Genomic DNA, 17644 nt, shown 5'->3' on the forward strand with positions numbered 1-17644 from the left:
ACTTTGAAGAGTTTTGATCAGGAAGGGATGCTGTACTTTGTCAAATGCTTTTTCAGCATCTATGGAGAGTATCATATGGTTCTTGTTCTTTCTTTTATTAATGTGTTGTATCACATTGATTGATTTGTGGATGTTGAACCAGCCTTGCAGCCCTGGAATAAATCCCACTTGGTCGTGGTGAATAATCCTTTTAACGTACTGTTGAATCCTATTGGCTAGTATTTTGGCGAGAATTTTTGCATCTGTGTTCATCAAGGATATTGGTCTGTAGTTCTCTTTTTTGTTGGGATCCTTGTCTGGTTTTGGGATCAAGGTGATGCTGGCCTCATAAAATGAGTTTGGAAGTTTTCCTTCTATTGCTATTTTTTGGAACAGTTTCAGGAGAATAGGAATTAGTTCTTCTTTAAATGTTTGGTAGAATTCCCCCGGGAAGCCGTCTGGCCCTGGGCTTTTGTTTGTTTGGAGATTTTTGATGACTGTTTCAATCTCCTTACTGGTTATGGGTCTGTTCAGGCTTTCTATTTCTTCCTGGTTCAGTTGTGGTAGTTTATATGTCTCTAGGAATGCATCAATTTCTTCCAGATTGTCAAATTTGTTGGCGTAGAGTTGCTCATAGTATGTTCTTATAATTGTCTGTATTTCTTTGGTGTTCGTTGTGATCTCTCCTCTTTCATTCATGATTTTATTTATTTGGGTCCTCTCTCTTTCTTTTTGATAAGTCTGGCCAGGGGTTTATCAATCTTATTAATTCTTTCAAAGAACCAGCTCCTAGTTTCGTTGATTTGTTCTATTGTTTTTTTGGTTTCTATTTCATTGATTTCTGCTCTGATCTTTATGATTTCTCTTCTCCTGCTGGGTTTAGGGTTTCTTTCTTGTTCTTTCTCCAGCTCCTTTAGGTGTAGGGTTAGGTTGTGTACCTGAGACCTTTCTTGTTTCTTGAGAAAGGCTTGTACCGCTATATATTTTCCTCTCAGGACTGCCTTTGTTGTGTCCCACAGATTCTGAACTGTTGTGTTTTCATTATCATTTGTTTCCATAATTTTTTTCAATTCTTCTTTGATTTCCTGGTTGACCCATTCATTCTTTAGAAGGATGCTGTTTAGTCTCCATGTATTTGGGTTCTTTCCAAATTTCCTCTTGTTATTGAGTTCTAGCTTTAGAGCATTGTGGTCTGAAAATATGCAGGGAATGATCCCAATCTTTTGATACCGGTTGAGACTTGATTTAGGACCAAGAATGTGATCTATTCTGGAGAACGTTCCATGTGCACTAGAGAAGAATGTGTATTCTGTTGCTTTGGGATGAAATGTTCTGAATATATCTGTGATGTCCATCTGGTCCAGTGTGTCATTTAAGGCCTTGATTTCCTTGTTGATCTTTTGCTTGGATGATCTGTCCATTTCAGTGAGGGGAGTGTTAAAATCCCCTACTATGATTGTATTCTTGTCGATGTGTTTCTTTGATTTTGTTATTAATTGGTTTATATAGTTGGCTGCTCCCACGTTAGGGGCATAGATATTTAAAATTGTTAGATCTTCTTGTTGGACAGTTCCTTTGAGTATGATATAGTGTCCTTCCTCATCTCTTATTATAATCTTTGGCTTAAAATCTAATTGATCTGCTATAAGGATTGCCACTCCTGCTTTCTTCTGATGTCCATTAGCATGGTAAATTCTTTTCCACCCCCTCACTTTAAACCTGGAGGTGTCTTCGGGTGTAAGATGAGTTTCTTGTAGGCAACATATAGATGGTTTTTGTTTTTTTATCCATTCTGATACCCTGTGTCTTTTGATTGGGGCATTTAGCCCATTAACATTCAGGGTAAGTATTGAGAGATATGAATTTAGTGCCATTGTATTGCCTGTAAGGTGACTGTTATTGTATATTGTCTCTGTTTCTTTCTGATCTACTACTTTGAGGGTCTCTCTTTGCTTAGAGGACCCCTTTCAATATTTCCTGTAGAGCTGGTTTGGTATTTGCAAATTCTTTCAGTTTTTGTTTGTCCTGGAAGCTTTTAATCTCTCCGTCTATTTTCAATGATAGCCTAGCTGGATATAGTATTCTTGGCTGCATGTTTTTCTCATTTAGTACTCTGAATATATCATGCCAGCTCTTTCTGGCCTGCCAGGTCTCTGTGGATAAGTCTGCTGCAGTCGAATATTTTTACCATTGTACGTTACAGACTTCTTTTTCCCGGGCTGCTTTCAGGATCTTTTCTTTGTCACTAAGACTTGTCAATTTTACTATTAGGTGACGGGGTGTGGACCTATTCTTATTGATTTTGAGGGGGGTTCTCTGAACCTCCTGGATTTTGATGCTTGTTCCCTTTGCCATATTGGGGAAATTCTCTCCAATAATTCTCTCCAATATACCTTCTGCTCCCCTCTCTGTTTCCTCTTCTTCTGGAATCCCAATTATTCTAATGTTGTTTCGTCTTATGGTGTCACTTATCTCTCGAATTCTCCCCTCGTGGTCCAGTAGCTGTTTGTCCCTCTTTTGCTCAGCTTCTTTATTCTCTGTCATTTGGTCTTCTATATCGCTAATTCTTTCTTCTGCCTCATTTATCCTAGCAGTGAGAGCCTCCATTTTTGATTGTACCTCATTAATAGCTTTTTTGATTTCAACTTGGTTCGATTTTAGTTCTTTTATTTCTCCAGAAAGGGCTTTTATATCTCCCGAGAGGGTTGCTTTAATATCTTCCATGCCTTTTTCAAGCCCGGCTAGAACCTTGAGAATCATCATTCTGAACTCTATATCTGACATATTACCAATGTCTGTATTGATTAGGTCCCTAGCCTTTGGTACTGCCTCTTGTTCTTTTTTTTGTTGTGAATTTTTCCGCCTTGTCATTTTTGTCCAGATAAGAGTTTATGAAGGAGCAAGTAAATACTAAAAGGGTGGCAACAACCCCAGGAAAATATGCTTTAGCCAAATCAGAAGAGATCCTGAATTGTGAGGGGGGAGAAAGGGGATAAAAAGGGGCTCAGAAAGAAAGAAAAAAAAAACTATTAAAAAAAAGAAAGCCGATAAAGAAATAAATATAAAAAGAGGAAAAAATATATATATATTAGATAAACTATTTAAAAAACGTTAAAAAAAGAAAATGGTAAAAGTTAAAAAAAAATTAGCAGAAGAAGAGAAAAAGAAAAAAAAATTGAAAAAGAAAAAAAAATTAAATTAACTGCAAGGCTAAAAAATCATGGGGAGAAAGCCATGAGTTCCGTGCTTTGCTTTCTTCTCCTCTGGAATTCCGCCGTTCTCCTTGATAGGTGAACTTGGTCCTGGCTGGGTTTCCCGTAGATCTTCTGGGGGAGGGGCCCGTTGTAGTGATTCTCAAGCGTCTTTGCCCCAGGCGGAGTTGCACCGCCCTTACCCCAGGCCGCGCTGAGTCATCCGTTCGGGTTCGCTTTCGGGAGCTTTTGTTCCCTGAGCGCTTTCAGTAGAGTCCGGAGGACGGGAATAAAGATGGCGGCCTCCCGGTCTCCGGCCCGGAGGAGCCGAGAGCCCGGGGCCCCACTCCTCAGTGCGCTCTCAGAGAACAGCGCCAAATGACTCTCGTCACCCTGGCCTCTGGCCGCGCTACGAGCTGACCGAGCCTGCGACCGGTTCAAGGCAACCCTGAGCTGAGAGTCACTCCTCGGCTCTGTCTCTGCAGCCGGCTTCCCCGTTCTAATACCGGTAAGCTCTGCGACACTGAGACACCCCCGATCCTTCTGCGACCCCTGCGGGACCTGAGGCCGCGCTTACCCCGCCTGGGCTTCACCCCAGTTAAGCCTCTGGAGCGATGTCCCTCAGCAGAACAGACTTTTAAAAGTCCTGATTTGCTCCGTTGCTCCGCCGCTCGCCGGGAGCCGGCCCCTCCCCCCGCGGTCTATCTTCCCGTCGCTTTGGATTCACTTCTCCGCCAGTCCTACCTTGCAGAAAGTGGTTGATTTTCTGTTTCTGGAATTGCTGTTCTTCTTCTCTTCAATCTCCCGTTGGATTTGTAGGTGTTTGCAATCTTTAGATAAGCTATTTAGCTGATCTCCCGCTACCCGAAGTAGTCTCAGCCTGCTACTTCTCCGCCATCTTCTTGAAATTTTTTAATGATGAAAAGTTCTGTTCACTTTTTATTCCCCTGTTGTGGTCCAGCACACATGCTCAACAAGTGAGGAGAGTTGAGAAATTATAGAAAAGTGAAATTGTTTTGAGCACTCAGGCAAGAGAATTGACTAAGGAACAATCATATGAGGTCGGCTAAGATAGGGAGCTTTGTTTCCTTCAGTGGTGTGCCCCTAATGCTTCGAAGAATGCCTAGTACACAGTAAACACTGAAGGAACTAATGGATTGTTTTCAGGGATTGTTGAAGCTGACCATTATTATAGAACATTTATGGTGGCATCAATATAATTACTTGTGTTGATTTTATCCTAGATGAATTACCCCTTTATTAGAATACAGGTCTTAAAAAGACACACTCACTTTTGCCCAGCACGACAGATGAAAGGCAAAGGAAAAGATGTCAAAAGTAGAGCTCTTTAGGTTGGAATTAAGTAATGAACAATGAAGTTTTCCTTGGAGAGGGGAGGAAATGAGACAAACCATTCTCAGAACGGACAGGGAGATGTATAAAGTGTCTTGTAGTTCCTGACTAAGTTGAAGAATTGGCATACTGAGGGCATAAGCTGAAAGGATGAAATCGGGTGAATGTCATACTGTCTTTTCAGATGGCAGAAATGTTCCTGGTGATAAGTTCTAGGATATGGCCATAACTAAATGGAATGGAAGTAAAGGGCTCAGGGATAAGAAGCGGTAGATGGTGAGAGACCAGATTATTAGATGGTCTATCCACATGGATGTTGGGGACTCTGATTCCTCCTACTACAAGTTCCTCTCCTGGGCCCCATCCCACCTCTTTCTTATCCCTAAGTCTCCTCAGAATCAGTGTTTCCTGCAACTCAAGCTTTAGTCAGGGCATAACTCTGGACAAGAAGCAGAAATGAGGCAGAGAAAGAGGTCTGGAGTAGACATCTGTTTTTGTTTTGATACCTAGCATTCACTCACCTTCTGGAAACAATAAAGACAATAAAGATGTCTTTATTGACATCTAGAGAACTGACCCCATTCTCAGTATCAGTCTATGGGCAGGTGGAGTTGTCTTTCCCTAACACTCCTATTTTAAGAATGTATCTATAACTATATATATATATATATATATATATATATATATATGGTTAGGGTTAGGGTTATATATATATATTTTTTTTCTTTTAATTAAAAAAAAAATTAAACTTCTTTTAACCCCCTTTCTTTTACCCCTGATTTGGGGTCTCTACTGATTGGTTAGCATATATTTTTCTGGGGTCTTTGGCATCCTTTTGGTATTTTATTCTCTCCTTCATATATTCTTAAATGGATAAAATGACAAGGCAGAAAAACTCACCACCAAAAAAAGAACAAGAGGCAGTACCAAAGGCTAGGGACATGATCAATATGGACAATGGTAATATGTCAGATCTAGAGTTCAGAATGACGATTCTCAAGGTGCTAGCTGGGCTCAAAAAAGGCATGGAAGATATTAGAGAAACTCTGTCTGGAGAAATAAAAACCCTTTCTGGAGAAATAAAAGAACTAAAATCAAACAAGGATGAAATTTAAAAAAAGATATTAATGAGGTACAATAAAAAATGGAGGCTCTTACTGCTAGAATGAATGAGGCAGAAGAGAGAATTAGTGATATAGAAGACCAAATGATGGAGAATAAAGAAGCTGAGCAAAGAGAGACAAACAACTACTGGACCATGAGGGGAAAATTCACAGCAAAAATGAACTATTGGGACTTCATCAAGACCAAAAGCTTTTGCAACACAAGGAAACAGTCAACAAAACCAAAAGACAACTGACAGAATGGGAGAAGATATTTGCAAATGACATATTAGATAAGGGCTAGTATCCAAAATCTATAAAGAACTTATCCAACTCAATACCCAAAGAACAAAGAATCCAATCAAGAAATGGGCAGAAGACATGAACAGACATTTCTGCAAAGAAGACATCCAGATGGCCAACAGACAACATGAAAAAGTGCTCCACATCACTCGGCATCTGAGAAATACAAATTGAAACCACAATAAGATACCACATCACACCAGTCAGAATGGCTAAAATTAACAGGTCAGGAAATGGCAGATGCTGGCGAGGATGCAGAGAAAGGGAAACCCTCCTACACTGTTAGTGGGAATGCAAGCTGTTGCAACCACTCTGGAAAACAGCATGGAAGTTCCTCAAAAAGTTGAAAATAGAGCTACCCTATGACCCAGCAATCATACTACTAGGTATTTACCCTAAAGATACAAATGTAGTGATCTAAAGGGGCACATGCACCTGAATGTTTATAGCAGCAATGTCCACAATAGCCAAACTATGGAAACAACCTAGATGTCCATCAACAGATGAAGGGATAAAGAAGAAATATATATATATATATATATATATATATATATATATATATATATATACACACAATGGAATACTATGCAGCCATCAAAAGAAATGAAATCTTGCCATTTGCAATGATGCGGATGGAACTAGAGGGTATTGTGCTGAGGGAAATAAGTCAATCAGAGAAAGACAATTATCATATGATATCCCTGATATGAGGAACTCTAGGGGCAATGTGGGGGGCCTGGGGGATAGGAAAGGAAAAAATGAACAAGATGGGATGGGGAGGGAGATAAACCATAAGACACTCTTAATCTCACAAAACAAAATGAGGATTGCTGGAGGAGGTGGGTAGGGAGAAGGTGGTTGGTTATGGACATTGGGGAGGGTATGTGCTATGGTGAGTGCTGAAAAGTGTGTAAGCCTGATGATTCACGGACCTTACCCCTGGGGCTAATAATACATGCTATGTTAATAAAAATAAATAAATAAATAAAGCAAAAAAAGAAAAAAAAGAAAAAGAAAGAAAGAAAAGAAAAAAAGAAACAAAGGAAAAGGAAAAAATTTTTAAAAAAATTGTCTGACAGAAAGTCAGTCCAGAATGCCAAGAAACGGATAGAAAGTGAATCTTGAAGGCATCGATTGAGCCTCAGCATGAAACGTTATGCTTTAGTCCAACCGCAGTCCCAGACTTTTTCAGGTACCTAAGTCAACAGATTCTCCTTTTTAAGTCAGTTAAGTTATATTTGCTGTCATTTACATCCAAATACTTCCTCACAGTATAAGGGGGATCTCCATCCCTGGCTCCCACTTTCATGCTAGCCACTAAATATATATTACCTTCTCAGTCCTCAGGTTGCCCTTCTATGAGAGGGGATTAAGAAATAGGCATTGAGATTGCAGTCGATGATGACAAAGGAGAAAGAGACCATAGTTTTGTCTGGTTGCAGGAATTCAGCTAGATAGCTATCAAATCATTCTGAACCTACAAAATCAAGGGGAGAGATCAAAGAAAAGATACCTGCAACTCATCAATAGAAAAGTGACCATGTTTTGCCAGGTAGGAGGTGCAAAGGAGGGAATCCAAGGTGATATATGGGAAGGTAAACCATGGAGGGGAGGGAGCCTCCATCAGCGGGCTACAGGCAAGTGATAGAGTAGCAGAGCACAAAATCAGAACTTTTAGAAGTCAGCTCCAGTGAGGGATGTCCCTGTCTGAAAGATGCCTTGGTGCCGAACCAGGCAGAATCCCAGGTGGGGCAGTGTGGTCTCAGCATCCCTGGGATCACAGAAAGAACAGGGGTGCCTGAGTGTGACAGAGTTCCCAGGCATCAGAGCCTTCAAGACACAGGCACATGGAAAATATGCCAAAATAGGAGTATGTGCTCTAAGATCCCTAGTACTGGCTTTTCCAGTAGTTGATTGACCCATTCTCTCTGATGTTCAAGTTATGAGAATTAAATTTGAAATGATGGCTGTGCTATATTAAATGTATTAACAAGAACAGAACTAAACCTTGCAACCTGTAGGGTCCCCTTCCTCTATAATGTTGCCTAGGTCTACAGAAGCTGAAGGTTACTTCTACACACCTATGGTCTGGGAACTAGGGCAAAAGAGAGAGACTGTGGTAGAGCCAGATGAGCCATATTATACCAGCTTCCCTCCCAGCCCCCCAGTTTGAATACTGGTAAGTCAGGTGGTTCTCAGGGTTTATTTTACTTAACCATTCAGGATAAACCCAACTACCTTGACTTCTCTATGTCACCTTTCCTTCCTTCCTTTGGATGCTCCAATCTCTTTGATGGTTACTTACCAGGTGCCACTTTGTTTAGCCATTAAACAATTTTGGCCTTGATGACTTGGACATGAGTGAGGACAAAGATCCACTTGGCATGTTTGGAGACTTTTGCGCCAGCAAACTGAAGAAGTTGTCCAAGAAGAAACCCTTGCATTAGGAAGACTTCTGAGAAGATTCCAATCATCCCCACTTCTGATGTTCACACCCTTATGTAATTATTCCTCCCCTTAAGCATAGGCTGGACTTAGTGATTTGCCTCTGAGTGATAGAATAAAGGAAAGGTAATAGGATGTCATTTCCATTACTGATTTCCAAAATATTGTAACTTCTATCTTGTTTGGAAACTCTCTCCTTGCTTTGATGAAGTAAGCTGCCATGCTGGGGAAGCCCACATGACAAGGAACCAGCCAGATCCTGCCAAGAACCAGCAAGGTACTGAGGATCTCATTCCAACAGACTTTGAAGAACTGCATCCCGCCAGCAACTATGTGAATGAATACAGGAGTTGGTCCTTCCCCATCAAGCCTCCAGATGAGAATGTAGTAGCATCAGCTGACATCTTAAATGCAACCTTGAAGGAGAGAATCCAGGTAGCCCTCACCCAAATTTCTGGCCCACAAAAGCCTTGAGATAATAAGTATGTATTTTTGACCCACTAAATTTTGGAATATCCATTAGACAGCAATAGATAATTAAGGTACCCCTCAACTACTGTAACCTTGGGTAAAATGTTGCATGTCTCGAAGGGCAGGCATCATATAGGACAATGTCCCTGGCAATATCCCTGAGGGCACTGTCTTCATGCTCAAAGACTATCCCGTATATTCATATGTTGAAATAGTATCATCTGGCCTGAGTAGCCTCCAGGAGGTGAGGCCTAGCTGACATAGTATCCTACGCGACAAATAGTTTGGGAGCAGGTGAAAGAGAGTTTAAATCAAGTTCTAGACTTCAAGTGTTTTTTTCACTATTTGTAAAGGCCTGAAGGTTTTCAGAGTAAGTACATTACAGTTTTTATGAAAAAAAAAGTAAATATTTATTTAAAGATTTTATTTATTTATTTGACAGAGATCACAAGTAGGCAGAAAGGCAGGCAGAGAGAAAGAGGAGGAAGCAGGTTCCCTGCTGAGCAGAGAGGCCGATGTGGGGCTCGATCCCAGGACCTAGAGATCATAACTTGAGCCGATGGCAGAGGCTTAACCCACTGAGCCACCCAGGCACCCCCAAAATGTAAATGTTTTAAATACAGGACATCAGAGCAGAACCAAATAAAGGACCCCAGGATAAAACTGAGAAGGCCACTGTCAGGCTTTGTCAAGGGACTGGTGCACTTGTAGAAGCCAAAGCGTTAACTACGAAGAGTTGAACGCACTGCTTCCTTTCCCTGAGCACAAGCCCCAGCCCCAGTCCCAGTGCAGCACACAGAAGAAACTCTTTATTAGAAGAAACATTTATTGAGGAGGATTAATATCTTGGTTGTGCTGAAGGTTGTTCTCATCAAAGGATATATTGTCATGAAAATTGTGAAGCTTTCTCAATAAGGACTGAATGATTTCCTTAGAGAAATTTTTCTCCCTGGAAGTGCTGGAGAAGCATTTTCTGCTTGAGTAGAAGAGTCAAATCGCTAAACACAGTACTTTTGTCAGGGTCACCCCTGGTGGCCCAAAGGACCTGGCATACTTGATGCACACAGGTGAAGTTTGGATGAGGCACAGACTCCCCAGAGGGCAGAGAAGAAGGGGGTTGACCCTGGCTTAAAGTTGATCCTTGAAGGCTTCAGCTTTCTGGGGATGTCTGACCCCATCGCTGTTGTCTGACACTTGTAAGACGGTTCTGGTTAGCACAAGCAGCTTCTTGGCTGCAGTACGTGAAACTTGACGGTTTCTTTTGTTGTGGGTCAGAGTGGAGGGAGGTCTCTTGTCAGACCTGTAGTTCCTCCTGCTGCTGACTTAACTCTGAGGCCTCAGATCCGTACATATGTGTCAGCTTCTCTTCTAGGACATTCCCAAAGGAAGTGAGCTTGTGAGCTTCAGGAGGCTGATCACTCCCAAAAGCAGCTACACTTTCAACTGGGTCTTGGTCCTGCAGTAAGGTGGACATGAACTTAGCTTTTTGAGGGGGACATTCTTGATGCCATGTGATATTTTTCTTGGAATTTATCCACAACAGTTTCCTCTTGAAAATTCCCTCATTTTTTTCTGAAGTAACTTTCAAGAGGAAACTGTTCATTCTGTGACAGAGTTGAGGAAGCACTCTCTAATGTTCTGTCCTCAAGATGGAGTCTCTCCTCTCTGCCTGCAGAGGTCCTACTCATGAGTCCTCACTTCTGCATTTTCTTGCTTTGGGTCCTGAGGTCTCACTTTCTTTGCACTTTTACTTTACGAAAATTCGTAGGCTGGCCCTTACAGAAGGCCAGCTTCGAGTCCAAGGACTCCTGCTGTTCCGTGCTAATTGTGCTGTCCTTCAGTTGGACGTGCAGCACCTGGGATGCTTCCATGTCCCCCTGCACACACTCTGGGACTGAGTCAGGGAAGCCTTGGAAGTCAAGCTATCTGAAGTAAGAGGCATGTCAGTGGGACATCCTTGAGCCTGGTTATGCTCCTCACTCTCCAGTTTAAACTTTCACTCACTCAGGATCTGTCTTTTCAGGTCTGATAGTTAAGAATCTTGGGGAACCAGTATATTTGGTGAGGGGTGTTCCATGGTCAGGGAAGTTTCTACCTTGCTCATGTTGACATTTATCATCTTGGAGCTTCCCAACTCACTGGTTGTCCAGGTGTCCCAAGATTGGGGTTGAAGGGTACAGAGCTCCTTGGTGTCAAATATATCCCTGGACAGGTTGGACATGGAAAAATGTTCTAAATTCTTCTCCACCATCACTTTGCCCTATTCCATTTCTACTTTTTTACTGGAACTCACATTCTCAGGCATGGACTCATGTCCAGCACCAGCTTGCCTTGTGGGTACCTCTGGGCCACAGTGTGTTGTCTCGTACAGTCTCACTGGGTCGCACTTGAGCTCTGATGCTGTGTGTAAGGGGCTGAAAAGTCTGGCTGCCCCACTCAGCTATCTGGATACACTCTGCAGTCTTATGGTCAGTGTCAGATGCCTTCAGGCCCCCCTTTCCTTCACTGATCACAGATGACATAGCGGGAAGAGGATGATCCACAGTGGGGACTGACTTTATTTTTCTCACCTTGTTTCCCAAATAAGGTTTAGAGCTTCCCTCAATGGGTTTAAAAAAGTCAGCTTTGGAATCCACCCCAGAAATATATGCATGGCTGAGGAGGGAAAGTCAAATTGGAGGAGAGGCCATGTTTTGGCTTCTCTCCACTTATAGAATTTTATAGATTCAAGACCTCTGAGGGGTAGACCCCCCTCTGACTCATGCGAAATCTAATAATATGGGCCTCTAGCACCTGTCGTGTACTGGGATCAAGAAAAGAATGCTCTAGAGTGGTGCCCTGGCAGTAAACCCTACCCACCATTGTCTTTTTAGAATCTGTGTCTTCTGTAGTAGTCTGGGAACTCCCAGAGAAAGGCAATGTATTGTCATCAGCCAGCCATGAATAACACACACCTATAGGAATCCTACCCACAGTGATCTGCCAAACTTCTTGCTCATATGTAAACTAAGAATACTTTTCATTTGATTCTGGTCTGTGTCCTTCCTTGAGACATTTAATAATCCATTCCCTGAGTGATTCCTTGAATGACACATACAGTTACTTGTCTCCAAGGCAGCCCTCAGACCTTCATCAGGTAGCATTCTGAGACCATTGTGGGCTGTCTTCTGAACTCTTCTCTAGGATATAACAAGATTCCTCCTCATATCCTGCCTTAGCTGGAATTTTGTTTGGACCCTCATGGAACCTTCCAGGGAGATGCAATTCAGTCTTTGCTAGATCCTTGTTACTATGGCCCTGAAACTCAGAGAATTGTGAGTGAACTTGTCTGCCTTTTTGCTGAGAGAGTTCTGATGATTTAAGCTGTGGCTCCATCACTACTAGGTACTCTAGATTTCCACAGTCATGGAGGGACCAGCATGGGATTACCACCCTTGGGCTGTGTAACTCAAGTGTCTCCTGGGGTTCACAAATGCTAGGAAAATGGCCAGGAAGGATGGAGACCTGTAGATAGGCATGGGATGGCCAGCAAACCAACGGAAGGTTGGAAGCTCGAGGACATATGGGCGTGGGTGTTCACCTGAGTGAAAGGTGGGGGCTGGGAAGGGGACAGAGGTTGAGGCAAGGATTGGGGTGTACAATAGGGAGAGGAAATGGAAAGGAAATATTTGGGAATGAGGAAGTGGTGGAGACGCTTGCATTTTGATGTCAGAGTATTATCAGTTCCATTGAATAAGACAAAGTGAGACTCTAGTGGAGAAGTACTACTAGAAAACAGGAGAGTGGCTACTAAACTCACTGTGCAAAGAAGGAAGACTCCAGAAGAGCTGGCTGTATTTCTGATGCAAGATTTCTGCCAAAGCCTTGACATAGAGGAGCTGTTGATAGAGAACTGCTCTGGTTTGCCTTCAATATTCCAGCCAGTTTTGGGGGCTGTGGTGACCTGTACATCAATCAGATGCAACAAATTCCCTAAAGATGTCCACTGGTACTCTGACTACATTTGTTTGGAAAATGGCCCCTCCTCTTTTACTTTCTTCTTTAACATCTGGAAATCCATTCTCATCTTCATTTTTCTCTCCAAGAGGGCCTGAGAGTTAAGGCCAGGGAAAGAAATTCCACTGGCCTCCTTGTGCTTAGTAGCAGAGTCTCTCCTGAGATAGGTTTCTAGTTGATGGAGGTAAACCTGCTCTTGCTAAAAATCAGAGTGTGATAATGTGGGGAGGAAAGGAATGTATTCTTGGCATGGGTCTGTCAATAGGAGAATTCTGAAGCTGATGGGTTTGAACAGTCACTACCTCTGATTGTGGGGACATAAGTAGACAACTCACCAGGGCTACCTGGAGATGACTTCTCAGGAACAGGTTTCAATGAGATGGAAATCGATTTAGATTGAATCATAGTTAAATAGCAATCTGGCAGTGGTGAAACAGATGGCATTGGTGGTGCATGATAACAAGCATATGAATCAGTGGGATTCCTTGTCTGAGACAGATTTGGTAAGAGGTTGATACCCTGTGAAATGGTGGGGTCAAGAGCAGAGACGGTATTCAGAGGTAAAGTGGCCTCTGTTTGTCTGAGCATCATATGGTAGGAAAGAAGTTAAAGAAGGGGTAGAAGTATGGAGTGGTTCCCTGGAAATAAAGAATCCTAGGTTTTTGGTTCTAGTGACAGGGAGTGCCCAGGGGAGAGAATAAGAAAAAGTCAGCTGAAGGGGTCATTGAGTTAGGTGAGAAGATGGAGGGGGTTTGGGGGAAAGGTTCAGACAGAGAGGCTGGTATTAGGTCTCCTGGAGCAACTGTAGAGAAGTCAGGAGATGAAGTGAATGATGAGTGAGTCACAGGAGCTGTAAAACCAAGGGGATCAGAGAAGGAGTAGCATCTTCCAGGGCCTCTGGGAACAGCAGCCAATTCACCTCAGCAGTTGTGCTGTTACACACCCCACAGAAGGGGTCTGGACATAACAGTTGATGAAAGTGGATGGTGTCATGACGCCAGCCTAGGGGGCTGTGGGAGACAGGAGGTACAAAACTGAAACCAGGACCAGAACAAACATATGTGACCCTTGCTGGTCTGGCAAAGGTAGCCCCCACTCACCAACATCCCCAGGACTTTCAAATTCTAACTCTGAGTATTTTCCATCCCATCTCAATTCAGGCTTCCTTGAAGCCCTAGAAATACATAGACTCTGCTTAAAGAGGGGTACAGGAAAGAAGGTAATGTTTACTCACCTTTACAGTAGAGAAAGCCCCTTTCTTGCCTCCCCTCCTTCTGACAAGTTCTCCACTCTGGGAAATCAGGAGAATGGTGAAGATAGAAGCAAGAGATCTTATAAGAGGCTGAATAGAGTGTCCTTTAAATATATCCTTGGTAGATTGGACTTGGAGAGCTCCAAGAATTAGGATACAAGGTCGCATGGTAAATGGTAATAATAAGACTTACGTTATTTAATCATTCACAAGGGGCTTTTGTATGTATTATCTATCCCATGTGATACTGAAAACCACCTTATGTGGATAGGTCAATGGTTACCTCAAGGAAGAGGTTGAGTATCCATGATGTCACAGGTCTTTCAGAAAGTCTCAGAACTTCCAAAGTTCTGACTCTAAATGTCTCACATGGCCACCTATTACACAGCACCCATTGACCGATCCATCATTCTTCGTGCTCAGACATGGTCAGAGCAGGGAATCTGAGGAGGGTTTTGCACTCTGACTGCGTTTCCATGAGCCTCTCCTCTGAGGCCTCTCTTTTCTGAGAGGGAATGTATCTGGCAGCTGGCATCCTCAGAGATTATGGACCTGAACCCTCATGGAAAGGACAGGAAGGGTCAGCCTAGGAGAGCTCAGGTGGAATAGGCAGAACCTTAACTTTCAGAGTCCTACCTTTCCTTCTCTTGGCTCTTCCCTGCTGCTAGAACAAAAAGAAAAGAATGAGTGGTGGGGACTCATCTCTCACTCTTCTCAGAAATGGAAACATTCTTTATCCAAGAATACCAGGACTTTATAGAACTTTGTGTTCCTTGCTTTTCCAACTTTTAAGGTGATAAAATATTTTCAATATTTACTTTGAAAACCAAAGGAGGATGTTGTCTGGGAGATGCACACTTGATATTCTCAGTCAGAAGTTCCCAAACTAAATCCTGAGAGTCACATCTGTGCTGCCTTAGGTAGACCCATATCCTAGTATATAGCTCAGACCCCAGTCTCTTCTCAGAGGCTCAGCACTGTATTCTCCTGATCAGCCCAACGTGAAGCAGGCTTGAGTGATGCTTGACATGGGAATGTGACTCATAATCAAGACCTGGGAAAACTTATTTTCTTACACAGTCTTCATTCTCTCCAAATAACCCAATCCAGAACTGCAGAATTCCTGTGTGTGGGATTTTACCCAAGACCCACCACCATACCCAAATAGACTGAGAGTTTCAAGTAGAAACCTTAGCTCTTCCTTATTCCTTCACCCTGTTAGATCTCTTTTCCTAGAGGAGTTAATGTCTATTCTTTCCTTAGACTTCCCATTTTAGGTGTTTCTCTGACCCTACCAAACTCATTGAGAAGTATGGGAAGAGGGACAGGAATAAAGAGTAATTCTCTGAAGGGCAACTTCTGGCTCCAGATCTAAAAGCCTGGGAGTCATCACTTCAGTCTGTGAAAGAAGCAAAATGCTGAACGGACTAAAAATCAATGACATTTCTTGGAACCATAGTGGCAAACACTACCTCAAATCTTCCAAGAGTGTCAGTGCAGAAAATCATGCCTAAGATTCGCTTACCTGAAACAGAAGGCACTGGGGCTCAACACTGCTCTCCTAGTAGGAACACTTAAACAGACACTTTGACAAATTGCTGGAGGATGAATATGGGCTAGCCTGAAAGTTAGAAACTCCTGGGGTCACAATCTAATGGGAGCCTCCCATTTATGTATGGGTTATATTACCAGGAACACAACCTGATTCTCATAGTAAAGAGCTACCAAAAAAAAAAAAAAAGAATGCTCTTGTTTCTGGCAGGGGAGTGTAGTGTCTGAGAGAAAGGAGAAAGGTAACCCATTTTGAAAACATTGTTAAATTTTCCCAGAGAGTTTTCCATAACAGAAGTCTACTCAGTGGGGAAAACCCTACCAAAGCTTTATGCTCCATGGGAGAAGGTAAATTACCCAACTACAGAAGTCCCCTCTAGCTCTCCTCTCTCATCTATAGAGTGTAAGAAAACAAAACAATAATCTCTGAAATACTAGTGAACATCACAATCCAGGAACATAAGGCCATTAAAAGATGAATGATTAATCATCTCCCCTCCCCTGACACCTTACTACAGTATTGACAGCTCTGGTGTAGGAACAGGATCATAGCTAAAAAGAGCTGCAAGGTATAGGTTTTATTTAGGGAGATGTAGGGAAACCTAAAGACCCTAGGGAGACAAAAACAAGGACACTAGAGGAAACTGCAACCTCTAATATGTATAGCTACACTAAATATTAAAGACATGCCAACACCTAACCAGATTAGCATAAGACTTCACATTAAAGGTCTCTTTATTTCAGTTCCCATTACCCAATTCATCATGCTTGGCTTTCAAAGAAAAATTACAAGGCATGCTAAAAGGCAGGGAAAAGCAAACTGATAAGACAAACCAAGCATCAGATGTACATTCAGATATGACATATTTCAGAATTCTCATACGTAGAAGCTAAAATAACCATGATTATTCTGTTAAGGGCTCTACTTGAAAAGGTAGACAGTATAAAAAAGCAGATGATCATGGAAGCCAGGAGAGGAAATTCTATGAAAGAATCAAAAGGAAATGTTAGAAAACAAAAGCAGTATGACAAATGAAGAATGCCTTTGATTAACTCCTCTGTAGGTTGCATAAAGTCAAGGAAAGAATATGTGAGTCTGCATAAATGTCAGTAGAAACTTTCCAAACTGAAATACAAAGAGGAAAAGAATATTCTTAATGCTAAAATCTAGAATATCCAAGAACTTGTGTTTCAAACTATATAATAGATATGTAGAAGAAGAAAGAACAGAAAAAAATGTTTGAAGTAATAATGGCCAAGGAGTTTCCAAGACTAAAAACAGGTTAGCGATACATTTTAGAAGTTCAGAGTACACCAAGCAGGGAAATATTAAAAAGTCTATACCTGGACATATCATATTCAAACTGTATGAAAACAAAATATAAAATTTTGAAATAATCCTGAGGTAAATAAAAACCCAACCTCTAGAGGGAAAAAACATAAGAATTATGACTTATTATCATAAACCATGAAAGTAAGAGATTGGAGTGAAATGTTAAGTGTTGGAAGAAAAAACCACCAATCCAAAATTTTATATCTAGTGATATTATCCTGCAAAAGTAAAAAATAAAAACTTAGACATATAAAAACAGGGAGTTCATTAGCAACAGACCTGCCCTGCATAAATGTTAAAAGAAGTTCTTTGTCAAGAAAGAAAATAACTCAGATCTACATAAAGGAAAGGAAGAGAAGGAATGAATGAGGATAAATAAAACTTTCATTCATCTTATTCTCAATTGACCTAATAATAATAATGATAGTGTGTTGGGTGATTATAGCATATGGATAAGTGAAATGAATGTCATCAGTGGTACAAGGGACAGGAGGAATTGGACACTCCTGCACTATCTATTAAGTGATATAACATATGAAAGTGGACTTAGAGTAGTTGTAAATATATATTACAAACTCTAGGACAATCACTAAAATATTTTAAACAGAATAATTGATCGACTAACAAAAGTAAGAAAATAGAATTACATATAATGCTTTTTCAAAAT

At 41.6% G+C, this 17644-nt stretch overlaps 1 pseudogene; it reads right to left on the reverse strand.

Annotated features, from left to right (window-relative positions):
• Positions 1–9695: 9695 nt before the first annotated feature.
• On the reverse strand, positions 9696–13432 carry LOC125082842 (spermatogenesis-associated protein 31D1-like; annotated as a pseudogene).
• Positions 13433–17644: the final 4212 nt, after the last annotated feature.

This window comes from Lutra lutra, chromosome 13 (genome assembly GCF_902655055.1).
Source record: "Lutra lutra chromosome 13, mLutLut1.2, whole genome shotgun sequence".
Lineage (NCBI taxonomy): Eukaryota > Metazoa > Chordata > Mammalia > Carnivora > Mustelidae > Lutra > Lutra lutra.